Raw genomic sequence first — 6,045 nt, forward strand, 5'->3', positions numbered from 1 at the left:
CCAAAAGTACGATCTGATTATGGGGTACGCCATAGTACAAGGGACTCAGGAGTAATTTTGACCACCTGGGCTTCTTTAAACCTGCATTCAATGCGCGATACAAGCGCGGGTCTTTTTTTTTTTTTTCATTCCGCACCCATCGGATGCGGCCGCCGCGGCTGGGATCGAACCCGCAACCTCGAGCTCGGTGGCACAAGGCCATGGCCACTGAGCCAACGCTGCCGGCGAGGCGGCAGTCCGCTGAAAGTTTCCTCATTCCAGGCGCACTCAGCGCGAACCACACCCTAGCGTCGCACTAGCAGCGTGACTAGCATGCATGTAGTATAGTGTACGTCACCTGGCACAGCTGGTGAATAGCGGCTTGCCGAAACACTCCTCGGCCGGGCGGCGGCCCCCGCGAATGCAGCTTCGGCGGCAGTGGGTCAGCGAGGCGAACCTGTTGGCGCCTCGGTTGCACGTGTGCACGGCGTCGGCGGCCGTCTCGACGCAAGCGTTCACCGAGCGACGGAAGTGGAATTCGCGTTGGGAGCTCGGGTGGCAGACGGTGTAGAACACGTCGCCACACATGGGACGTGTCTGCAAAAGAGAAGCGTATATACCCTACCTTACAACGGCCGGCTCATAGCAAGCAAAGTCTCACTTAGCAGTAAGAACCGTACCGAAGCTTTCCCGTAGGCTGTGTCCTATAGCGATCTGCAACCTGATCTTGGATTGTAGCGCGAAGTGAACACAGACACAGAAAGGAGCAGACAGGACGCGCGCTAACTCTGAACCAATTTTTTATTAAAACGAAGAACATATATATAGGTGATTGCAAAAACCGCAGCATAAGAACATGACAAGGTAAAAAACATCAGTTAAACATATTAGGAGGTATGGAAGTGATGTTTTTACCTTGTCATGTTCTTATGCTGCGGTTTTTGCAATCACCTATATACATGTTCTTCGTTTTAATAAAAATTTAGTTCATAGTTAGCGCTCGTCCTGTCTGCTCCTTTCTGTCTGTGTTCACTTCGCGCTACAATCCAAGATCATGTCACCGTACCAACTCGCCCAACTTTCCATCCTTTTGCAATCTGCAACCTTTTGATCCTGTCGAAGCTGCTATATATACCGGGGTGCTGCGGAAAAGCCTCATGACATTTTATTTTTTTAAATTATGGAATAGTGCAACCACGCAACACACGCACTGAGTGAATGCATTCGATAGCATCCAAGACGCGAATTCTGTTCCATGCAATCATACGAAAGATACGAAAGCCGCTACTAGGCAGGGTTGCCAGGTTTGGCTATTCTGCGCCAAATTGGCTGCGAAGGCTCGTGGCGGGAATCTTTTGGGGTTGGCTACCTGGCTACTTCCTGGCTATTTTTTTTTTTTTTTTTGATATCAACATTTTTCTGTAGAACTACAGGCAAACCAGGCAACACGTAAATGCTATATTTCGCTGAACTAAGCATCTTATGACACACACAATGTGTGCCATAAGACGCATGGATGGATGGATGGATGGATGGATGGATGGATGGATGGATGGATGGATGGATGGATGGATGGATGGATGGATGGATGGATGGATGGATGGATGGATGGATGGACGGACGGACGGACGGACGGACGGACGGATCCATCCATCCATCCATCCATCCATCCATCACCGGTTCTAACTTGATCCCCAAAGTGATGTTTCAAATAAGTAGAAGGACACTAAACATAACAGCTCGAAAAGGAGCAGTTCATAATCGGCTACAGCAATGTAAAGTTAAGATATGACATAGGGATATATTGACTAATGATTAAAGAGCGAGAATATTGCACACAACTTATTCGTTGGTACTATTGTTCAGTGAAAACTAGTTGCGTTTACTTAATCATTTATAAAGGGATAACAATTCCAGAATACGAAGTCACCAGTTCTAACTTGATCCCAAAAGTGATGTTTCAAATAAGTAGGAGGGCACTAAACATAACAGCTACAAAAGGAGCAGTTAATAATCGGCTACAGCAACGTTTCTTCTTATGTGATTGGCTATGGCGGCAGCCTGGTGACCTTTTTTGGCTGCTTTTTAAGCACCTGCAACGAACTGCCTACTTTTCTGGTTACATTTCGCGATTTCCAAGCTACTTTCCTTTTTTGGACCTTCCAACCTTGCTACTAGGTGTGTGCTGCCTGTTGACGAGGAATATCGGCTGCTCCACTGAAGTCACGGATTGCGCGAGTGCATTTCATTCAAACAGCATTTTTCTTTCCGAAAATATTTTCCACCGACCGCACATACCTCGCTGTTGCCGTTGAGGAAGAATCAAAAGAGGATGAGGGGTGTCCTTGTTGTTGCCTATTCGCAGGAAATGCTCATTGCCGCACTACGTACGTATATTTCGAAACACAATATTCGAATATTTGTATTTTATTCTAACAATAAAAAGAATGCAACATCTTTTCTCATTATGTTACTTCAGAGTCCTCGGACAACAATTTTGTGAACATTTCACGAGGTCGAAAAGAAGGAGGGGCCACTGTATACATTTTTAATTAAAGAAGCATTTTGCGTATTTTCATCTGGTGACCGTAAAATTTATTACTTTAAAAAATTCGTTAGAAACTCAAAACGCACAAGATTTTCTCCACCTAAAGGCTTATCTCTGCTGTAAATCACAACAAGACGACAATGTGAGATGTACGAAGAAGTAGAGACACAGTCCCAAAGATGAGCACGTTTGAAAAACGTAGCGTTTTCAAGCATTATTCTTTTATTTGGAGCGCACCTGTTAGGCTCCCGTTCCTGCAGCGAGCGTCGGCGTTGTCCGTCGTAACCGAGCGAACGAACACAGCGAAAGTTGAAAGCGAACGCGAAGCGCAGCGGCAGATGAAAGAAGAGAGCGCGAGGCGGAAAGCGCGGGAGGAGGCTGCAGTGAAAGCATGAGGTGCAAAACGAAGAAAAAGAGTGTGGCGAAAGAGCGAGGAGGAAAGCATGGTGAAATACGAGACTACGAGATGGCGTCATAGTACTTGTAATCCGATTGTATGCGCGACGCGAATTGTGTAGTACCTTCTGGAAGCCACGCGGGCACCAGCGATTACACTGGAACCTTCGACGAGTCACGTATAAAAGCCGACGCGCTTGGCCCGCTTGACACGCAGATAAGATTTTCGACGATCGCCGACTTTGCTCGCCGCTATCGTTCTTCTTGAATGTTACGTGTTTTGCGACGCTTCGCTCCGTTTGCAACGTGCCGCACGAGACAGACTGTCCGCGCCAGCCAATATATCGCGAAATGAAAACTCGTACAGAGCTGCTCTCTGATTTCGCATTAGGGAGTATGGTAACAGTAGGTGAATTTTTTTTAAGTTTCTTTGTTCACAAATACAGAAAATGTCATGACCAACTTCCCATTTACTTCCATTTGCGCTGAAAATAAACATGTTTGCTACACTATACCTGCGTGGCCTTAAACATTGTTGCGAATTTAAGAAAAAATACGAATTCGTTAATTGTCGTCGCCCGAAAATCTCTAGGTTATTTTTTTTTTCACGTTTACAAAGTAGCAGTTCTGCACTATTGAGTCACGTGTACGTAATGCGCAAAATTATTAGAAAAAATGATAAAAAACGATCAGATAGAGCACCCGTTTCGATCTCTCGTGGAATTGGCCACCTGCGTCAGCGCAGTGCGCGGCCGGTCCATTTCTAAAATAAGGCGTCATCACTCAGTGTGATACTTAAGTGGCCAAAGTGTAGACGACGTCGTTTTATGCGCATGTGTCAAAACACTGCGCAAGCGCACGCTCCATCGATAACTTGACTAACTGCACACTACTGGGCGCGTCTTGACGCACTCTCTCTCTCTCTAATGGCCCCTAACGAGGCTACAAAAACTGTTAGGCTTCACGTCGCCTGTTCGGGGCAGCGAAGAGACGGCCGCGAAAGTTTTTCCTTCGTGCAGCACTAGCGTGAGTATGAAAATACCTTGTTTCTTTCCGTAAGCTTTCCGTACTTGCTCGTAATTTGTTCTGTTCGGTTGAGTCTCAGATTATGAGAAACCGCGGTATATGGGCACTATATTTTCAAGTCGGTCTGCCGCCCCGCATAACTGGGGCTTTACAGCCGATTATTCTGCGACAGTAAAGCAGGTCGTCCGCATCAAGAGTTACGTTGCACGAAACGCAGACCTTCGGTGGTTCGTAAACGCCCGACAAAGCGAGGGACCTTCTCTATTTATTACTGAGTTCACAAGTCTACTTGCGTGTCAAGGGTGGTATACTTGCGTTTGTGCTCGTAGCGGTCACGTGAATCGCGTTTCAGCTTGGCTTCGCCCGACAATACGGAGCGATACTGCTGCCAGACATTTCGGCGGCGGTGATGGCGTTGCGGTGACGTCGCAATGCGAAAACTACCTCGTATATTGGCTTTAGCGCGCGTTAAGCACTTCTCTCATAACTGCTTCGCCGTAAGTAAGGTTTCTGGGATGCGGGGCACAACTATTCGCTATGTTTTACTATCACGCAGGCAGCTCGTTGACCATTAATTGGTGTCTGTAGACTTACTAGCCCACATAGTTCGCGACTGTGCCGCCGTCCTATTGTCTCTTCAGCAATCTAGCGCCGCTTTGACGCCGCACTTGGCATGCCGATTTGAGATTTTCGCTCTCCTTGGTGCTTCTAATCCCTTTTATTTGTCCGCCGCTTCTAATCCCTGCTATTTGTCCGTGTGTGTAGGGCCGCATCACCTGCGTCCTCCCGGAGCCGTTGGTGGATGTTCCCGAGGGGTGATGGCCAACCCTCCCGTTTGTCCTTGAAATCGGCACTGCACAGACATTGTTCCGTACCCGGAGCGTGTCTCCTGGTCAAAGCGCGCGGGCTCTTGACGGAATCAACGGTGGCATTGCCGCAGGACGTGGAATCAAAAACGATAAGACTCAGTCCCGTGTTTCCGAGTGTGGTACGACAAGGTGGACAATGCGACCACTGGCGAAGACTCCGCGCATGGAGGGCAAGAAACGTGAATGGCACACCGAAACCTTAATCGCCGAACAAACTGGATATTCTCCAGCACGCATCGGAAACGGAACCGCCTCAAGACAACGCGCGTTCGCCGACAAGGGTGCGCCTTCGACTAACGGCGCACCGAGTGCCTGGAAATATTCCGAGCAAAAATACGCGAGGGGTATGACGGCGATGCAGCTGTCCGAGAAGCTCCGCGCAGGAGAACCCGAGATGACGGAAGACGATTCGAGCAACGAGGAGATGGAGCTGCTGCGCGCTTGCCGCCGGTGCAAAGGCCCTGGCCCCGGCGGCGAACTGGAGCCTAAACGAGCCGTTGTCACCGTCGGACGGTACAACCTGGACATAGAAGCTCGACTGCTGGATGTTTGGACAGTCTTAAACGGCTTTTTCATGGCACTACTGCTGGTTTTGTTGGTACTTTTTGTGTCGGTTCTCCTAATGAAGCTTTGTTTTCTTTTATATTAGTGCACAAGAGTCGTAGACAAGGTGCCACCTATTACTGCCATCTCGTGCGCCGTCAACGATTTCCTTCCCGTATAGCGAGTCGCTATGTAGGCCTGCCCTTCACGAAACCTTGCGTTACCGGCCGAGTCCCTTATCAAAATCTGCGCATGAGGTATAAGGTGGGGCCTTCGCTTCTCGTACCACGTGTTTTGACGAATCGTCGCACGGAAACCGTGCCACCGAAGTTACACGCCATCAAGTAACCGACGCCATCGCAACTGGAGTTATATCTTTAAGGCCTTGTTTACGGCAGCGCCAGGCACCGAATATGGCTGTACCAATAACTCCGCGTGTGCATTTGACAAGCAATTTTATCGTTGCTTCATATTTTATTTCATTTTAGAAGTGTTTGCGTGGGAGGTTGCCTTGTGCGTATTTCTCCACGTATACTTTATGTGACTATACGGTGTATCCGCATCAAATGCCAGCCGTGTTTTTCGGCTGACGTGATTTTGTGTACATGCTGTAATCAATCGACTTCCTTGACTTGCCCAAGTACGGCTTGAAAGTGACAATAAAATAGGGGACACCTATCTCTA

General features: G+C 48.2%; 1 long non-coding RNA gene across 1 annotated transcript; it reads left to right on the plus strand.

Annotated features, from left to right (window-relative positions):
- Positions 1-3,831: 3,831 nt before the first annotated feature.
- On the plus strand, positions 3,832-6,045 carry LOC129383016 (uncharacterized). Its single transcript, XR_008610962.2, has 2 exons — positions 3,832-3,949; positions 4,715-6,045. It is a non-coding gene; the product is annotated as an uncharacterized lncRNA (long non-coding RNA).

This window comes from Dermacentor andersoni, chromosome 3 (assembly GCF_023375885.2).
Source record: "Dermacentor andersoni chromosome 3, qqDerAnde1_hic_scaffold, whole genome shotgun sequence".
Taxonomy (NCBI): domain Eukaryota; kingdom Metazoa; phylum Arthropoda; class Arachnida; order Ixodida; family Ixodidae; genus Dermacentor; species Dermacentor andersoni.